General features: G+C 34.7%; 1 protein-coding gene and 1 pseudogene across 2 annotated transcripts in view; both read left to right on the top strand.

The window, feature by feature from the left end:
• Positions 1–22,037, top strand: part of LOC145247920 (uncharacterized) — a 111,157-nt gene that overhangs the window by 35,859 nt on the left and 53,261 nt on the right. The window lies entirely within an intron of this gene.
• Positions 18,992–19,117, top strand: LOC145248479 (U2 spliceosomal RNA; annotated as a pseudogene).

Genomic DNA, 22,037 nt, shown 5'->3' with positions numbered 1-22,037 from the left:
TATATATATATATATATATATATATATATATATATATATATTAAAAAGTTTGATTCATGTCCAGGTAACCTATATCTAAAATTTCAAGTGTTTAGACCCAAAATTCGTGGAGGAATTTGGTAGAGTCTGCAAAGGTCAACTCTTTCAACTTTGATCTCTTGACAGCCAAAATTTTGCCCCAAAACTGATTAAAAAGCTTGATGCATGTCTGAATACCCTTGATGTAAAATTTTAAATGTTTAGACCCAAAATTTGTTGAATAGTTTGCTAGAGACTGCAAAGGTCAAATCTTTTGAACTTTGACCCCTTGGTAGCCAAATTTTCGGCCAAAAACCAATTAAAAAGCTTGCCTTATGTCTGAATACACTTTATGTAAAATTTCAAATGTTTAGACCAGAAATTGGCTGAGAGGTTTAATTTTTTTAACTTTGACCCCAATTTTGACCCCCTTAACATTTATTGTTTTGGGCTCAAATCAAGTTAAAAAGTTTGATCTATGTCCAAGGAACCTACATCTAAAATTTCAAGTGTTTAGACCCAAAATTGGCAAAGGAGTTTGGTAGAGTTTTCAAAGGTCAAATCGTTGAACTTTGACTCCTTGACAGCCAAATTTCTTGCCGAAAACTGATTAAAAAGATTTTCTCAAATCTCAATACCTCCTATATGAAATCTCGAGTCTGTAGATTGAAAATTGACAGTAATTTAGTAAGGAAATATACACACACAGACAATTTCACTTTTATAGATATATATAGATATATTTAAAATATCAATATATAAATACTGGTATTTACATTAGATTGAAGTTTACCATTGCTCATGTCAGGTAAACACTGCATTCCCTTTTATTTCATTATTTCTTATATATATATATATATATATATATATATATATACTCGCAAAAGTACCCGTTGTTGACTGGGTTCAAAAACAGCCTACAGAATATGAACTCTGATTTATTAAAGTACTAGCGAGGCGTACCTGGCGTTGCCCGGGTATTTGGGGGGGGGGTAAAAAAAAAATGTAAGTATGAGAATCAAACCCGAATCGTTGAGGCAAAGTTGTAAATTAAAGTGTGAAAAAAAGAAAAAACATGCGATGTTAACCATTGACCCACCGCGAGATGCTAACGGAAACACGTTTGAATTTATTTAATTAGTTGGATTTAGCAGGTGTCCATTTTAATGAGTTAATGAGGTCAAGTTTGACTGCAGGATAGTATTCATTTACTGCTGAACGCCTTTTTTTCCCACCCCCAAGATGTTGCAGGAAAAAGACTAACCCACATGCGGCGAGCGACAAATATTGAATCAAGCAAATTAAATAGACAGGCGAGCTTCGTTGTTAACTGTGAGATATTACGATTTCTATGTGATATAAAAAGTTTTAAAATGTTGTGAACCGGCCGACCACTTCTCTGAAAAAAGCCTTTTGTAGACACACAGAAAAAGCGAACACACATACATACATACATTTTCGCTTTTATATTTATAGATGATAGGTTATGAAAAGGAAGGGTTGTAAAGAGATAGCTTTGAATTCGGGGGTATCAAAACCAAAGCAAAATATGATGAAAGTAAAAATAAAATAGATAAACCCCATAATTTATTATACCATACCTGTTCACACTGAAACACTTATCACAATATTCTGTGGATCTATATTAAAAAACCTTTATAAACTTTGTGACATATTTCCATTCTATGGAGGTCAGGCGCGAATGAACACTCCATAATTTATTATACCATATTTCTTTAAACTGAAACATAATTATCAAAGTATACTTATGCAGATAGATAAAAAAATGTCTTTATTTAAGTTTGTGCCTATTTCCATTCTATAGAGACCAGGCGCGAACGCAGACCCCACAATTTTTATTATACCATCCCTATTTAAGTTAAAACATACTTATCAAAGTATTCTTATGTAAATCTATATCAAAAATACTTGTAAACGTTTTTTTTTAATTTTTAAATTTTTTATTTTCATACTTTGTGGACTAGGCGCGAACGCTGACCTCACAATTTTAATGAACCACCGTTCTGCAGGATCAAACATACCCATTCCTGTGTCTTGATACATCTTCTATCATATGTAATCAGTTTTTTAAAATAATCAACCATATAGGAGCCTATTCCTTACCAGACAAGAGTGTGAAAAAAAGAAAAACGTGACATCTTTGTTGTTGCACCCATCACTAAACCGGAAGTGGCGAATGTGCAAATTAAGACTAGTCAATCAAAAAGAGGAGGTTACTTTCGAAAATATCGGTGAGAATAACGACCCCCTTCCTGTAGAAAAAGAAAAGTGCCCAGTTGAGGGTGAAGAAATTAATGTTTTTAGCCAATTTTTCGATAATTTTTATCCGAATATATATATATAGTGTTAAATAATAAATAAAATAATAAATAAATAATAAAAAAACAGTCTATAATCATGATTTTTATTTTTTATTATTATTAAATTCTTTTCTTTTTTTTAAAAATAGGCAAATGTCTATATTTTCTTTTTTTATAAGTGCCTTACACATGTTAATATAGCCAATGTTGCCATCACACAATTCATCAAAGTCAAAAAAATATTAAAGACAGCCACACATATATATAGATGGAATAAAAAAGGAAAAAAGGATGTTTCAAAGAAGGAGAACATACATTCCAAAAATTTAATAGCACTTTCTAAAAATAATATTTGAGGAAAGACCCCCCCCCTCCTCCTTTCAATATATCCGATCGCATGAGGGAAACATCCTATTAATTTTACCGAGTCTGGAATTAGTCTTCTAGTTTTGATTATAAAATTACATCCTTTATACAGTGTTGAGTTAGAATAGTCTAAGGTATGTCCTGTATTTCAGAACGAGGCATTTTCAAATAGACAAAAAATTGAAAAGAAATGAACACTCGTATTGAAATGATATTCTCTGGAGAAGGATGGGCCTCCAGCAGCTAAAACTGTCCAAAATTTGCTGCTTGAAGCCTGTTGTATATTGAGTCAAAAAGGGAGGAGTGAGAGGCTCAAGACTGACAGCACAAGAGCTATCAGACAATGGTCAGTCCCTTTTCGAATCTAACTTAGCTGATGTCTATTGAGGATGCTTGTAAAGAGTAACCTTCAGTCTTATGTATGAGTACAAACATAAATGACATGTTCATTGGATGATGCCATGACTCCAATTGCCAAACTCTGTTGTGTCAATAACTCTTCACAATTACAATTAATGATTGGGCAATTCCAATATTTTACCGATTCCAATACAATTACTGACTCGCTTCTAAATTTCCAATTCTGATACAATTACCGATTTCAATTCCAATTCCAAAAGCGGCTGAAAAAACATAGCCACAGCATACAAGTAATATAGACCCTTGCTGCCCCTATCGAAAGGGTTCATTAAATGGCGTCGATTTAAGTTTGTTTGTATAGAAATTTTATATTTGGAACTTGACTTATCATAAAAAGAATGACATGTTTAAGATATACATATATCAAAGTCATTTAAAAAAAAAGATGAATTAATTTGGTTATGTCAGTTTTTATTTTCTTTCTGTTCAATAATTTTGCGGTGGAACAAAATCTATGAATAACAGACATGTTCATTTTTATGTGTATCTCATCGATAATTTATATGCATAATACATATTGGGAAAATTGGTATATAAATCATAAATATCTTTCATGTGATAGAAACTTAAATATTTATAACAATGTTGTAATCGTCACCAGAAAACAATTTATTGATATTTTTCAGCCATCTTATGAAAAATATTTAATTAAAATTATATAATATTTTCAATAATTATTATATATCTATATTTTTATAAAGTAATAGGGTTCGTGTGTTTCTGTCTGTGTGTACAGCTCTCCATCATCAACGAAATATAAAGGAGGTAAGAGGGTAGATCTCTCCTGGTGGAGAAACATTAGAACCCATTTTAGGATGTTTCTGTTATAGGAGACATAAGAATCTATGCCTAATTTCTTTATATACTAGTCTACAAACCACCCCCATATCGAATGACTTATGCTCATTTGCATATCACATTATATTAAATCTCTTTAACTAATTACCTCGACCTTATTACATATTGAAAATATTCTAATCATTTCAACTGTACTATTTACAAAATCTATTTAACATTTAATTATTTAATATATTTTCATTTAATTTTATATTCGATTTATTTCACTTTACGTATATTATCAAAACAATTCATTGGCGAGCAAAGCTTTATGTTTTGGGATTGTATTGAAAATGTAATGGAAATTTCAATTTCGTTCCGTTTTAATCTTTTATATTTTACTTGCCAATATAATTGAAAGAATACAATTCAACTATCGTAATTTTATATAAATAAACAAAAACAAATATTTTAAAATAAAACTTTATTAAAAAAGAAATAATTTTATTTTTAAATGAAAAAAATCAATTTAGTAAAATAATTGTATTAAACACCCCCAGCCTTGTCAGCAAACCTGTAAACCTATAAAAGTTAACATTTCGAATGTAAACAGTGATTTTTCGATTTTGTTAGCGCTTGCCGCAATTAAAGACAATTAAAACGGAACTAACTTTATTTCCATTCTATTTTTTAAACAACCCCCAAAACATAACGCTCTCTTCCAGTTATAGCCAATTTTTTTTAATTAAATAAAACAGGTCAAAATAAACAGATAAGCGCATTTTCTTTTACATTTTTCTTACAACCAACGTTGTCATTTTAACCAACTGCAGGATACCGTTACTTTTGTGGGGTTGTTTTGAAAATGGCACGGAGATTATAATTTCGTTCCAATTTAATCTTTCTGGTCGAGCCTATTTCGAAAGCCTGTTTATCATAGATTTGAACTACAAATAATTTATTACATTTTGATTATTACTATCTTAAGACTTAAAGCTTATATTTATTTCATTTTTCTATTTATATATTGAATTAGTTATTTCCAGTCTTATTTAAACTTAGTGCTTTCTTTAAACCGGATGAACCTTTTATAAAAATATGAGTTTAACGTAAAGAACACGAACAAGGTTTTATTCAACTGAATTTCTTCCAGTTTACTAACAAAATATATAAATTTAAAAGAGATATAAATAATAAAATAAAAAGGTTATGTAATTTAAAAGAAATACACGTACTCACAAAAGCAGAACTTTTTTTTACACATTTTTTTCTTTAAAACCATAACAATGAGACTAACAATTACCTAGATCTTAGTAATTATTTGTTTTAATAGAACTGTTTTAATTGTACTGTTTACTTAGTTAACCTAAGTTGGTATTACATTTATTTTACATTTACTTTTTTTTTTAATTATTACTTTTAGACTGTGACGTTTACACCCGGAAGTAATGAGTCACACGTAGGTCGCTTTTATTCATTCCTTTTGGTCAAGATCAAAGTGTAGTATCTGTTCTTCAGATGCTGCACTTCATTTTCTTGTTCTCTTTCGGTGGAGGAGAAATCCTTCACGACTGAGACAATTTTTATTTTTGTACCTTTTCTCCACGTTAAAAAACGACCCTGGTGTCTAACTCTGTCCCGTGGGGAGGCATAATTGTTTATAATTGTACTATTCAGAAATATTATTTATAGTTCGTCCATTTCAGTTAGTATACATTTCCTTTACGCTTAATTAATTTACAATCATTAATATCGTTAAACAATTCCGTTTAAAACCGAAATTATGCCACCCAAACGAAGTAGAAACGAAAGTGAGGAAGAAAGAATGGAAAGATTGGAAGCTAATAGACTAAGAGTTGCTGCAATTCGCTCCAATGAAAACAATTCAGATAGAGAAAGACGTCTAGAACTTAACAGGATACGTCAAAGAGAAAGGAGAGCAAGACTGTCAGATTTGGAAAGAGAAACCCAACGTGAAGCTGACAGAACTAGACATGCTGTAAGGCGGTTAAATTCATCACAAGATGAAATTCAAGAAAGGCAAAGATATGCACTGGAAAGAGAAGCAATATTACGATCGAATGAATTATATGAGGTAAGTAGACGTACACAAGGTCAGTTGAGAGTGGCTCAACGACATCAGAATGAATCGGAAACCCAACGAAGCTTTCGCCTATACCAAGGGCAACAACGAGAGGCTGCATGGAGAGAGAGTATGACTTTGCCCCAGCAATTGACAGAAAACGAGGCAGCTAGACAACGAATGACTGCTTTGAGACACCATGAAATAGAACACTGCAATAGAAAAGGATTGCTCTACAACAAAAATGACTCTCTCACTACAGCTGATATAGGAAAAATGGACAAAGTATGTCAACATTGCTCAGCTGTAAAATTTAAAGGAGAAACCCCTGGTTGTTGTTGTTCTTCTGGCAAAGTTGTGCTTGATAGCTTTCCACCACTGCCTCAGTTGCTTCAAGATTTGCTCTCCGGCAATGGTCCCATCTCTAAAGATTTTCTGCAAAATCTACGCAGTTATAACAATTGTTTTGCAATGACATCATTTGGTCACAAAATTGCGGCAGTACATGGGTGGAATCCTTCTTTTAGAATTCGAGGCCAGGTTTGCCACCAGATTGGGAGTCTTTTACCACCTGAAGATGAAACAGCAAAGTTTATTCAAGTCTACTTCTTGGATAGTCTGGAAGAGGAACTACATAATCGGGGACGTGACAGTAGACTCAATAGAGACATTCTCCAAAGTCTGACTGAATTTTTACATGAGAACAACAGCTTTATTTGTCAGCTGAAAACAACAAAGGAGAGGATTGAAGAAGAACACTTGGTAGAACATAAAGTTGTCATAAGGGAAGACCGAAGGCCGCAAGAAGAGCATCCACGGCGATTCAATGCTCCAACAACAACGTATGAGATTGGAATATTAATGGAGAATGAACCAACAGCTAACCGGGATATTGTCTTGCGTTTTAGAAATGATACATTAAAATGGATCTCCGAACTACATCCCCTCTATGATACTTTAATGTACCCGTTAATGTACCCCTATGGTTCTCCATCTTACAACATCTACATGAAGGCATCCAATGGGCGAAAAGTTACCCAACAGCAATTTTATTCGTACCATTTAATGACTCGGCCTGGAAACTATTTTCTCTGGTACCGAAGGCTATTTCAACAATGGCTGGTGGATGTGTACTGCAAGATTGAAACAGAACGTTTACAGTTCCTGAGGCGTGAGCAACAGACCCTGAGAGCTGACAATTAGAGCAACTTGAGAGATTCAATTCTTAGGGAGGATGGGAATCCAGAACAGTTTGGTCAACGAGTTGTACTTCCGGCATTATTTATTTATTTATTAAAAAGGGAGGATTTGGCAGGTTGAGGGCTTTCCTGTACAGTATTGAATATCAAAAAAGAGGACTGCCGCATGCACACATCCTCACCTGGCAGGCCCCAGAGGACAAACTTCTACCAGAAAAAATGGATCTCTGCATATCTGCAGAGATCCCTGACAAAGAGGAAGATCCTGATCTTCATGCTAAAGTGATGGCACATATGGTGCATGGACCTTGTGGACCATTTAATCCAAATTGTCCATGTATGATTGACAACAAATGTTCCAAAAAATACCCAAAAGAATTTCTTCAGTGTACCAAGCAAGGCCAAGACTCTTACCCCAAGTACAGGCGAAGAAAACCAGAAGATGGAGGCCAGACTGGTACAATAAGGATGAAGAGAAATGGTCGGTATGTTAATCAAGAAATAACAAACCAGTGGATTGTTCCGTACAACAAGGTCCTCCTTCAGCAGTTCAACGCTCACATTAACGTAGAAATTTGCAGCTCGATCCAAAGCATCAAATATGTCCTCAAATACGTGAATAAAGGATGTGATCAAGCAGTGTTTGAACTACAAAGAACTGATGGAGCAGCTAACCAACAAGGCCAAGTACAAAGTCACATTGTGGATGAGATCCAGCAGTTCCAGAATGCAAGGTATGTCGGCAGTTCAGAGGCAGCCTGGAGGATATTGGAACATCCCATCCATGAACATTTCCCCCCAATTGTACAACTTTCTGTTCATCTTGAAAATGGGCAGCGTGTCATGTTCTCAGCTGATACTGCTCTGGAACGAGCCCAAGGTCCACCGCCTGCCACAACTTTGACAGCATTTTTTCAACTCTGCCATGAGGATGACTTTGCAAGGGGTCTCAAATACGTAGAAGTCCCTGAGTTTTACACTTGGAACAAATCGACAAAGAAATGGATGAGAAGAATGCGTGGGGTACAAGTTGAAGGTACTGAAAATGATGATGTATGGAAGGCACCATGCATTGGGAGAATCTACACGATTAGTCCAAAAGCAGGGGAGTGTTATTTCTTACGCCTGTTGCTCAATGAGGTTGCTGGTCCAACTTCATTTCAAAATTTGCGAGCATACAATGGTCAGGTGTTTGAAACATACAGAGCAGCGTGCCTTGCTCGAGGCCTTCTAGAAAATGACCATCACTTGCATCAAGCAGTAGGAGAGGCAAGTGCCACTCAATCACCTTCAAATTTGCGAAGCCTATTTGTGATAATTTTAACAGCCTGTGAGCTAAGAAATCATCTTGAGATCTGGATGGCTATTCGTGATGTAATATCTGAAGACATTCTTCACAGATACAGGCAAGAAGTTAACAATCCAGAAGCAGATTTTAATGAGGACATCTACAATAAAACTCTTTGTCTAATTGAAGAAAAAGTTCTCCTTATGTGCGGTCAACCATTGGCAAGCTATGGATTACCTGCACCAATGCAAGGGAGAGATGAAAGACTCGCGAGAGAGTATCAACGTGAAGTTACTTATAATCTTGAAGAACTTCCCTACAAGCAGAAAATATGCAAGAAAAACTGACCGATTCTCAAAGAGAAGTTTACAATTCATTCATGGCAATGTTGGAAGCACAAGGTGAAATGAACAAAAACATGATGTTTCTTGATGCTCCAGGTGGTACGGGCAAGACTTTTGTAATCAATTTGATCCTTGCAAAGATTAGAACCATGAGAAAGATTGTGCTTGCAACAGCATTCAGTGGCATTGCTGCTACTCTACTACAAGGTGGCCACACTCTTCACAGCACTTTTAAAGTACCCTTGGATACTCATCGAATGGATCAGCCAGTTTGCAAAATTACTGGTAACTCAGCCTTGGCAAATGTAATTAGAGACACCTCTGCAATCATTGTAGACGAAGCCCCAATGACGCACAAGAGTGCTTATGAAGCAATTGACCGAACACTGCAAGACATCACAGGAAACAAGAATCCCATGGGTGGCATTCCAACCTTATTTTGCGGTGATTTCCGTCAAATCCTCCCAGTGGTTAAAAATGGCACAAGGGCTAACATTGTCAATGCAAGTTTGAAACAATCCTATCTCTGGAGGCACGTTATAGTGAAGAAACTGACTACTAATATGAGAGCCTATATCTCTGATAACACAGCTGCAGCAGACTTCTCAAAATTGCTTCTCCAAATCGGTAATGGTCAGTTTCCTATCACTTCTTCACCTGACACAATTAAGATTCCAACTGCGCTTGGTAAATGTGTCGGTAATCAGAAGCAACTGAAAGACAAAGTGTACCCAGACCTGCAAAACAATGGAAAATCACCGGATTGGCTTGCTGAGAGGGCTATTATTTCGCCATTAAACAGCAATGTGAATCATTTGAACAATTCAATAATGGATGAATTTCCAGGAGACACAAAGCAATACAAGTCAGTTGATTCAGCTACTAATGAATATGAAGCTGTTCACTACCCTGTGGAGTTTTTAAACTCTTTGGAGATATCTGGAATGCCTCCACACATTTTAAATCTCAAAATTGGATCGCCAATCATGATTCTTCGATCCTTGGAACCGCCAAAAATAACAAACGGAACCAGATGTGTTATCACCAGATTGCACACCAATGTACTTGAGGCCACCATTTCCTGTGGTCCCTACAAAGGCGAAACCGCTCTACTGCCAAGGATCCCCTTAGTTCCATCGGACTCAGTACTTCCATTTAAATTCCGGAGACTCCAATTTCCTGTGAAGGTGTGTTTTGCAATGAGCATAAACAAAAGTCAAGGTCAGACATTTAACACCATTGGCGTAGACTTGACATCAGACTGCTTCAGTCACGGTATGTTCTACGTCTCCATCAGCCGGACAGGAAGTTCAGAAAAACTCTACATTCTGGCTCCAAATCAAAGCAGCAGAAATGTAGTTTACCCTGAGGCTCTTTAGTGAAAAGTTCGAGAAATGGATATGAGGAAAAACTGACATGATCTGATTGTGGTAAGTTTTTAGTATTGAATGTGCAAGATAAAATTTAAGCAAGAGTTGAAAATGACTTCAATGAAAAATTTACTATGTAACATCAAGTAACCTTCCTTTTTGATGAAAATGTTTTGTGAAGTTCCTGATTGAATTTCAGTCACTACAAGAGGTAGTTAAAATGTTAATCACCTTATGCAATCGTTGCTCTTACAACATCAACTTACTGGAAAGGTGCCCACAGATTTTGGTACCCGAGTGCGCAACAAAGCTCCGTGCGAAGCACGGGTATCTTTGCTAGTATATATATATATATATATATATATATATATATATTATATCAACATATTGACATTTTTTGAATAGGAGTAAATTCAGTATTGTTGTAAGTGAAATGATTTCCTACACTTTTTATGACCATGTTCTATGTTATATTTTTTGGCATATAAATAATTCAAAGTGTAGTACCTGTTCTGATACTACACTTTATCTTTTCTGTCCTCGATCAGTGAAAAGTAAATCCTTCTAGATTGAGGCAATTTTTTTATTTTTATCCCAATTTAGAATGCCCCTTCTACATTATAAGCCAACCTTGTGTCTAAATCTGCTTCAGTGGGAAAGTAAGTAAAAAGAATTACACATAATTAATAACACTCTTAACTAAATCATTTCCCTCCAAAATTAGATTCTATTTTTTTAAGACGATTATGCATCATTGAAAACTTTAAAAAAACTTGATAGAAAAAAAAAAGAAACACTGAAAAGAATTATTTTAGAATTTGGACTGAAGGATCAGTTTCTTATATAAATTGTGTTTTTCACCACTACTCCCAAGTTTGACTGGAATAGTCATAAAACCGTATTCAATCACTTAAGACAGTTAATACCCCCTCCCCCAAACACACAGAAATTATTTGAACAAATTTATTTTATTAACTGCCCTAAAACACTAGAATAGCTCAGAAATTCGGGTTTCCTTTTATATTAAACTAGCTTGGGTGCCCGGCATTGCCCAGGTGTTTGGAGGTGCGTGTTGAGCAAAAAAAAAAAAAATTGGTAGTAGGCAGGCAGGCAGTCTTTGCCATTGCGTTTATCGCCAAACCGCAAGTGGTAAAGGTTTAAATTAAAGCTAGTCAATCGAAAAGAGGGGATGACTTTCGAAAATATTGGCGAAAAAAGCGCCCCCCACCTTTGTAGAAAAGTGCTCAGTTGAGGGTGAAGAATTTATGTTTTTAGCTAATTCTTTGATATTTGTCGTCCGAAGGGTCGAGCTTCAAAACGATACCAATCTTGTGAAAATCCGTCACCTCTGTTGAAAGTTTTAGACATACATACATACATACATACATATATTCAAACAAACAGGTGAGATTTATGTTATAGACTAGCCTGGGTGCCCGGCGTTGCCTGGGTGTTTGGAGGTTTGTGTTGAGCTAAAGAAAAAAAAGTTGTAGTAGGCAGGTAGGCTTGAACCCATGAAGCGAAGCACAAAAAAAAAATTGGAGTAGTAAGCAGGCTCGAACCCATAACGTGCCAGAGGAAAAAGATGTGCCTACTGTGGTTGTGATGTCACGGACGGTCGAAATAACGCTTTTTAAGCGACATCGTGAACACGAGAGTTTAATAACTTGCCAAAAATGTCAGCGAAGAAATTGTAGAAAACTGCCCAGTTTAAGGTGAAGAAATTAATGTTTTTAGTCAAATTTTCGATATTTGTTTTCCGAAGGGTCGAGCTTCAAAATGATACCAATCTTGTGAAAATCCATCACCTCTGTCGAAAGTTTTAGGCAGACATACAAATATACATACATACCTGATGATTGCAACATCTTGTCAGACGAGTGGCACTCCCTCAGACACTTAAAAGTCCATGAGCCCAAAAATTACTTCCATCGCCACAGGACATTTTAATAGACAAATGCCTGAGGGAGTATCTATACACAGATGATGTTACAGAGTCTTAGTTTTGTACGACAGCTAAGTCTCTCTCTCTCGGTTCAAAATGTTGAGGTCCAGCAACAAGTTAAACTGCAGACCAGCTTAATGCTGGTCTCCTGCTTTATGGTTTTTTAAATCAGAGATTTCCTTCTCCTAGAAAGGTTGCCTTCACTACGGCTTACGGGAGCCCTCTCCACCCCAATACACACATCCATACACACAAACACACATGGTGCTAGTTGGCCGTTGACTCCGAAAAAGGATTCATTCGCCCTTTGGAAGGTCTTGTTTTTAATCCTTCAGGGAGACTAGCCATCCTCCTCACCAAACAAGTCTGGTGGAGGAACCAGTTTAGTCGCCGGTAACCTGACCATGAGGCAGGTAGTACTGGGTTACATGGTACTAGTAGCATATGACATGACCTGACATAAACATACATACATACATTTAAACAGGCAGGTGAGATTTATATTATAGATTCACATGTGAAACTTTAAATTCTAAAAGAATTCATATTTTCCTTTCTAACAAATTTTTCAGGGTGTTCACATGTAATCACCTGAAAAAGCTAGAATATCACGTTTATTTAGGGGAATTTGCTGAGACTTTCATATACTACTATTACAACAATAATCAGTTTTTATATAGTAAAATAATCGACTTAACTTCTATATTTACATGAAAATATAAGTATAAATATGGAACAAAATATACGAAAAAACATCTTAGTAAAATATATTTTAAATTTCTTTGAAATGTTTTTTTTTTTTTAAAAATACACACATTTTTGTTTGCAGACAAATTTTCAGTCTTCATCTATATATTTGCATGGAAGGAATATAAACTTAGTTGTCAAAATTGTCTCAATTATATTAATAACCTGGAATCATTTATTATTCCGTAGAACTTCATGACTTTTTATCCTCATATGGAAAATTTGCTTTTACAACCAGTAAACTCTACCAGACAGGAGATTCCGACATCGAAGAAACGCTGATGCCAAAATGTGTCTAGTGTAAAAGTGTGAAAAATCTTGAAGTTCACTAACTCATTGAAGTATTTTTGTCAGTTTTGTCAATGCTGATGCCCCCCCCCCCAAGCTAAAATTTATTTTATTTTTGTTTTTTGGCACAAAGTAAAATAAATTTACATTGTTTTTTAATGATATTATGATGTATACATTTTTAATTTTACTTATTAGCTTAATAACAATAAATATTCATCATTTTCTCTTTAGTACTCACAATATAAAATGAAGTTCAACATGGTTCTTAAGGAATCGTTTTTTGGAATTGGAAATTAGACTAAATTTTTTTCAATTTCAATACCGATTCTAATACCCTGAAAAGTTCTGATTTTTCTGATTCTAGATTCTGATTTCGATTAATCGTTCTAGCAACCAATAAGAAACCAGAATTGCTCCATAAAAATGTTGAATATTTTAGAATTTGCACACATAATTTTTCGTGTCTACAAGAGAAAAATCTTTGCTCTTTGCCTGCAAAATTTTAAAGTCCGAGGCTTTTACAGGTTAGCTACCCACTGAAAATTCTTCTCAAATTAAACATGGCTTTCAATTAAAAAAAAGACGTTGTCTAGTATTAGATTCGAACCTTGATGGCATAAAATATTGGAACTTATCCACATGACCATTGATCAATCCAAAATATTTTGTCTTTGGAATCTGCTTAAAGAATGTTGGCATAAGGATTCTTTTACTTCTCTGCATAGATTTAAAATATAAAAAAATGTGTTCCTGCATTTTTAACATTTCTATTATTTAGATTATTCAAACTCCTGTTCTCATCTTCAGTGCTATTCTCACAAAGTTTTGGCCAATGTAACCTCTGACCTTCTTCAAGTGTATCTTGTCAAACTTGACAAACCTTTCTGTTGAACTCGGGAATCTGTATGGAATTTGAAATGCAACCATCAGGATGACTTGCTCTCTTTTTGTCAGCCATGACTTAGTAGAAGTCTTAAGTAATTTACATTTTTATTGTAAATATTGCCTTATATACTACAAGTTTTGATTCCATATTCTAATATATAAAGACAGCATTCATTCCTGGGCAATGCCAGGTGCTTTTGTTGACATATATATATATAAGTCTTTTTCTATTTAAGCTGATGATGAAGATTGTCATTATGGATGTCTCTCTTTTTACTATAAGGTCCCATTTGACTAGGGACGGATTTCTCTTTAGACTACTGCACTGCCCAGAAAAAAACAATCTTCATTATTTCAGCTGTTTTGAAAACTTTCCAATCGGATTATATGCATTGTCACACTGGACTTATTTTGGAATACATTCTATCTAAAGAACTATTTTGCATTTTGGATCATCTTGAGATCAGTTTCATTCAAGCTGAAATATTATGTGCGGTTTGTTTTTATATTAGATTTTTACATTTCCAATTTTCTTTCACTTTTTTTATTTGGCAATTTAAAAATACAATAAATTGCGGTTTACCTTAACGCCTTAACTAGCAAATTCTAGCATTGCTACAAATATAATTTGCTGATTTCTTTATGTCCTCTGATTAGAAGAATAATAAGAATAGCATTCTTTGAAACTCTGCGGAATAAGGACTTTGTAAATTGTTTTTTAAAGTATTCAGTCGAACAATAAATTTTGATTGTAAAGTTGAACTTACAGTTTTAATTTTCTTTCTCTTATAATATGCACTACTCTCTACTGTGTATTGAGCTTTTTTAATTCGGTTGGGATTAAATTTTCTATATATAAATACTGTTATTTATATTAGTTTGAAGTTTACCATGGCGTATATCAGGTAAACACTACATCCCTTTATTTTCATTAAATATATATATATATTATTTATATTATATATATATAATATATATATATATATATATATATATATATATAGTCATCCACATACAGTACTGTTTCACTGTTTCACAGCTCATCAGTGTGGCTAAACAAGCAACTACCTTAAGTCAGGATCGAAACCTATATAAGCCTGAGGAATCCTAGCGTGGATGAAACGCCGAATATTCAGTGTAGCTTAATCGTCATATATATTTTTTAAATTACTATATATATATATATATATATATATATATATATATATATATATATATATATACTTCAGAATAATGTAGTGCAATATATCTACTGGTATGTAAATCCAGTGATTATCGATCTTAGAAAATATTATTGGCCTTGGAAGATTTACGATACGCATTGGATCCTTTTATCTCCCTGCTACCAAATACTCTCACTTCAGGATTTACCATTCAATTTCGATATGAAGTTTCAAAGAATGCTATTCTTATTATTATTCTCATCAGAGGACATAAAGAAATCAGCAAATTATATTTGTAGCAATGCTTTACCCCCCCCCCCTTACAAACACACCTCCAAAAAAAAACGGGCAACACCAGGTACCCCTGCTAGTATATATATTATTATTATTTACTATAATAATTATTAAATACCTACAGATACTATTGTTTCATCCTTTCGGGAATCATCAGTGCAGGGTGTCATGATTAACACCAGTAGAAAGACTAGAACCCTGGCAACAGAAGGCATGTCTGGCTTACTTAGAAAGGACCCGAACTACTAGGCTACCGTGAACCGCGAAATATACAAGTTGAAATTAAACATTTATTCTTATTAAATGCTTTTAACGTCAGTCAGAGTGATCTTATCATTATGTGACGATCTGCGCGTATTAACTAAGTTGACCGACTTTATTACAACTGAAATTGCTTAACGATAAGAAACAAGTTTCTTAAAGGGGCTGACATTATTATTTAATATAATAATTATTAAATACCTATAAACACTAGTGTTTCATCCTTTCGGGAATCATCAGTTCAGGCTGTCACGATTAATGCCAGTTGAGAGACTCAAACCCCGGCAACAGAAGTCATGTCTGGCTTCATATATATATATATATATATATATATATATATATATGTATGTATGTATGTATATATATGCGTGTATATAATGATTTTCATTGTTACATTTCTGCAAATGCTTCTCACTTTGAACTAATGTGTGTGTACTTTCTTTGCCACTCAACATAAGAAAATTTAATACTACATCTTTCCTGCAAATTTCCATTTCGGATGCATCTGTCAAACTACTCAGGCCATTGTCATAAATCATGTCACCCCCAACCCCTACAAGCTCGACTCATGCGGACAGAAGAAGAGGACAGATAACTAGAATCAATGCATGTCCAATTTCTGCAGAAGTCATTCTAAAGAAGAGAAAACTTCCTGTCAAACAATTTCTGCAAAGTTCCCAGTTTTATTTCAATTATGGTCACGTACACCAGTGCAAGATTCGACTAGTGTTTAACCTGATACAGATTTCAAAGCCTTTTGAAGCAACATCTTTTATCTTAACAGCATGAAAAAGCAATAAAAAGGTAACATTATTTAAATAGTTCATACATTTTGCTACTTTTAAACATCAAAATCAGTATGTCCTTAAAAGACATCCAATGGTGAAGTCCCATTTGGGTGTTGTGTGGGGTGTGGAGTTGCTCCTTAGTTACCATTGCTCCCAGGTCCACCTTAGCTCAGAATGGTAATATCTGTTAGGGCATCTGGTCCTATTAAATCAGGTCGTCTGAATATACTGGCTTCCTGACCTAAAATGTACTAAACATTGATGTTTTTGCTTTTTTTCCTTTTACTTTGCAAAACTCAATCATGTTCTGTAAAGTCAAAAACAAAAATAACATTTTATTTCTACAAAAAACTAAAACCAAACACCATAAATAAATATTTGAAGATAAAAAAACTTGAAAAATCAAAACTTTCTTTTCAAAATTACTGGATTCGTTATTAAATAACCCGAAAAGTGTTGATATGCCATTAAACAAAACGACTAAACAAAGCAATCAAACAAAACAATAATTGATAAAAAGAAATGCGATTTATGTATTGATATGCATAATTTCTAAAGTCATCTACCTATAGCTAACTGTATTTATCTGATATTGCCTAGTACAGAAACATTCGATTAATAGTAAATAAAAAATCATAAAGTTTTTTTTTTGATAATTTGAATGTGTTCTTTATTACAAACTAGCCTGAGCTCCCGGCATTGCCTGGGTGTTTGGAGATGTGTGTTGAGCAAAAACAAAACCCAAAAAACGTGGCAAGCAGGCAGGCTCGAACATGTAAATGTGGAGAGAGATGTTAAAAAAAAAATGATCGTGGCATGGGAAGGGAATCAAAACAACAGTACGCAGCCAGGGTGAAAAGCGGTGTAAAAAAAAAGTGGTAGTAGGTAAGCAGGCTCAAACCCGTGCCGCGAAGGCGGAAAAGAAAGTGAAAGAAAATCTAACGTCTTGGCCGATGTGTCCACGACGCGACCGGAAGTCAAAAGTGTTGAAATTAACCAAAGTCAATTCAACGGTGACGATGACTTGCTAAAATTTCAGCGAAAAAAATCGATCCCTCCTTGTGCAAAATTGCCGAGTTTAGGGTGAAGAAATTAATGTTTTGGCCAATCTTTCGATATTTGTTGTTTGAGACGTTGTGTTTCAAAATGATACTAATTTTGTCAGGATCCGTCGCCTCTGTTGAAAGTTTTTACGAGACATGCAAACATACATTAAACAGACAGGTGAGATTTATATTATAGATAATAAAATCCAATTTTTTTGTGGGGGTGGCAGGGTATTCTACCTTTTTAGATGATTATTTATGTAGTTTTATTACTTTGCCTATTTCAGGCTTAATATTACCTTCATTAACTATTTCAAATTTAATATTGCCTTTATTACCTATTTTAGATTTAATGTTAGTGGTAAAAGAAATTTGGTTAACTTTATTAGCAAAATGCTTAGAAACTAGTGAAATAAAAAAAATTGCTCAAATCTAAATGGTATAAAATTATGAGAGATTTTTTGATAAACATTACTTTTCAATTTCTAATTTCTAATTTTTAGTCGCGTGCAAGCGACTCTATAAGTCAGTCGGTGGGTGGGTCGGTCGGTCGGTCTGTCGGTCTGTCCGTAACACTTTTGTGCTTGGCCTTTTTGGTTAAGATCAAAGGACTGTTGTTAATAGATGCTGTTCTTAGCCTTTTAAGCTTTTCTTGACCAAAAGGCCAAGATCAAAGTATACCCCCACCTAATTGTCATTTTTTCTTTTCACCCCTCTCTCTAAATTTCACCCATCTTGGAGAGAAAGAAATCAATCACTAACTCCCCATCCCCCACAACCCAAAATTTTCTTTTCTCCATTTTGTCCCATCTAGAGAGCATCCCCACTTAGAGACTGGCTCGCAGGAGCTCAGGTTCCTTTACAAACCAAAGTGGAACGGGCAGTTTATCAACTAGACGAGGTTGGGAGGGCCCTACTAATCACTACTGGATTTTTTTTTCCGCCCTCGACACAAATGAATTATTGTATTATCTTTATTGTTATCTTTTTTGTTTTTACACGCTAATAAAAAATGTTTTAAAAATTGGGTGCTAAGTAATGCAGTATTATGGTGAAAGAAGATTCTAGCTAAGAGAAACTTTTGTTTCGTTCTAGAGTGACAAAGATGGCCAACGACCCCCATTTTCCCCTCTATTAAGTTGGCCTTGTGCCTAAATTTTTTGTTCATGTTCATTTTTTTCCTGAATAAAAGATTTAATATCTAAAGTGTAGTATCTGTTCCGGCAGATACTGCAAGCAAAGACCATATGTGGGGGCAACCCCACATATAAGACCTTGGTCAATGTAGGGGCAACCCTTCATAGCAATTGTCACTATCCAGCTCCCCTACTCCCTACTAAAAATCGGCCTTGTGCCTAATTTGCTCGGTGGGGGAGCAAATAAATACCCTTTTCTTGGCCTTTTGGCCAAGATCAAAGTGTAGTATTTGTTCTCACTACATGCTGTATTTATTGTGATATAAATGGGGGATCACTTTTCTGTATTAATTTAATGTAAAATGATCACCCACTTTTCAACCAGTCAGTCTCAAAGCCATTCAAGTCATTCTCCAGATCATTCAAGTTGTTTTTGAAGGATTCCAGTTATTTTTTAAGCATTCAAGTCATTCTTAAGGTCATTCAATTCATCCTTAAGTTCATTTAAGTCATTCTAAGTCATTTACTTTTTATTTATTTAAGTCATTTCAGCCCAGTTTTTGGTCATTTTAGTTTATCTTTAAGAATTTCATGTCAATCCTACATTCACGCATTCATTCATTACACGAGAGCACGCAACTAATGGCTATCGACCTTGTTGATTCTTATACAGATAAGGGATTGCACCAGGAGTGAAATATTTTCTGGAGCAGTGGAATGATCCAACTATTTTAGCATTTAGAAACATTTTCCAATGATAAAAGTAAGACTAAAAATAAAAGAAAGACAAAAAGTCGCTTGGTAAAGACTTGTTAAAATTAAAGCTAGCCCATATCTGTTAGATAAATAAAATTTATTTTAGTGAAAAACAAATGTATCATTTTGGCTTTCCATAAATTTCAAATAATATTAATGTGTGAAACGAAATTAAAAAAAAATTATGCCAATATATTACTCATTAACCTCTCATATAGACATGTGTGACTTAAAAAAGATTTTCAGACCATCCTAAATCAACAGTCTTCGGACATCTACTCACGTCATGAGAGTTTTTTTTTTATCTCCGACAAAAAGAGTAATTACGGGAGGAAAAAAAATGAGAGAGTTACTTGATAAGGACCTATTAAGGTCAAAAGCTAGCCCATATCTTTAAGATAAATAAATGTCTCCAACCTTCACTGACCAGATTTCACTTCCATGCATTATAATACTATGAACACATGACTGATAGATTATTCCTTTGCTTAACAGTGATAACGCTCTGCTGATTAGTAATGGCATAGGTTCCCTGGACTTATTTCATCCATTCCTAACTTTTGCAATCACTGAATTTCAAAATCTATTTCAACTGATAAATTTAAAAGGCCTTTATGGGTATACCTGGAACATCAGGAAATTTAATTGGATGTTCTGCTGGTTTGATAGATCTAGAGTAGGTTTGAAGTGGTTCCTTGAATAATGGCAAGTCAACTTACGATGGCAAGTCAACTCTGGCGGTTGGGGATCTTCTGTGTGGTGCAACCAGTCACTCCATTTGTCTCGGTTGGAATATGAAAGTTCTTCCCACATTACTACGATTTGCCATACCTCCTGACAAGATCAACTGAGCCAAGGATTGATAGGAAGGCATCGATGTCTAGATCTCATCAGACAATATTGTTGAGAGCACTGTGTTAATCTCAGCGTTCTTGCTATATAACCAACTGACCACAACAGCATCTATAGACATTGCACACTATCAAACCTGTGTACAAGGTGGCAATGAACCTGAGGCGAATGTCATCGACTAGGTTTCTGACGGCAGGACAGTTAGCCATGCACTGCTGTGTAACAAGATAAGAATGGTGACTTGGCGTCAGTTGATGTCATCAAAATAGCAAAATCAACAATGCAGATGTCTGTTGTATTAATTAACCACAGAATTTCTACAGGCCCATTTATAGAAGAAAGTTGTACTGTGTGTGTGTGTGTTAGGCTAAAACTACACACGATATGCTTATAAAATTTAAATATTTGAATTTAGTTTTACCCTGGCCCGGTTATAGTGAAAAAGATATAATATTCATTCTATTAGAGTTACCAAAAAAAATGAGATTCATGCGCAGAGGTAAAGGAAATGTTTAAAGAAACTTTTTTTTTATTCTTATGGTTAATTGTTTCAGAAACAACACTGAGAATAGGTCAAACAGTTAGCTTTATTAAAAATTTTTTTTTATATAGAACCAGTTATCAGAGAGAGAGAGAAAGAAAGAGAGAGGGAGAGCTTAGAAAGGGAGAGAGAGAGAGAGAGAAGAGAGGATTGAGAGGTAAAATGATAAATGGAGGATGGAGTGAGAAAAAAGAAGAGAGAAAATATTGGTCCATAGCTGTTGAGAGAGAGAGAGAGAGAGAGAGAGAGAGAGAGAGAGAGAGAGAGAGAGAGAGAGAGAGAGAGAGAGAGAGAGAATGAATACTTTTTTTAAAACTCTTATATTTTATTATCCATATTCCCAGACAATGCTGAGCAACCCTGCTTAGATGGTATAAAACCTACTAGAGTACCCATTCCATCAAAATTGACCAAGAAAATTTTTTGGAACAAATCAATCCAGCACTGAACGGATTAGGCAATATTCTCTTCTTATAATTAAATTACATTTCAAAAATTAACTCTTTACGTTGTTTTTTCTTGGATGTTGTTTAATGAAATTTATTTTTTGAGGGTAATTGAAATGAACTAAAAACTGCACTGTCCTGTTTAAGAATTGAACTCACAGGCTTTATGTTTAATATATTATCCTTCCTCCACCTCCTTCCTCCTCATCATTCCTCACTTATGGTGCTCTTCATTGTTACCTGTTATATCATGTTCAGTAGTAATCAGAGAAATGGACAGAAAGATGCTCTCTCTCTCTCTCTCTCTCTCTCTCTCTCTCTCTCTCTCTCTCTCTCTCTCTCTCACACACACACACACACTTTTATCAACACAAGAGGTGTTGCTTATAATATCAGGAAAACCAATTTAACATGAACGTTTATGTTCACCTACTTACTTAGACTGAGGAACTCCCGCATCCTGTAATGCATGAGACAGTCAAAACCATCATTTTTAATCTGAAACCTGATCCATAAGATCCTTTCAGCTTCTTGCTATTTCAATCAAATCTCTCTTGATTGCCTGCTTCCAGTTCCTTTTTTGATCTTCCTTTTTTATCATCATTGGAGCACTTGGTTGGCAATTCTCTCTGGAGCAAATCTTAGAGTATGTCTGAGTTATCCTAAACATCATTTGCAGATTATTGATGATTCTATCTGT

This window comes from Euprymna scolopes, chromosome 26 (genome assembly GCF_053919585.1).
Source record: "Euprymna scolopes isolate OS-2025 chromosome 26, ASM5391958v1, whole genome shotgun sequence".
In the NCBI taxonomy this organism is placed as follows: domain Eukaryota; kingdom Metazoa; phylum Mollusca; class Cephalopoda; order Sepiida; family Sepiolidae; genus Euprymna; species Euprymna scolopes.
The sequence above is the reverse complement of the archived record's forward strand: the minus strand, read 5'-3'. Positions and strand labels throughout refer to the sequence as shown.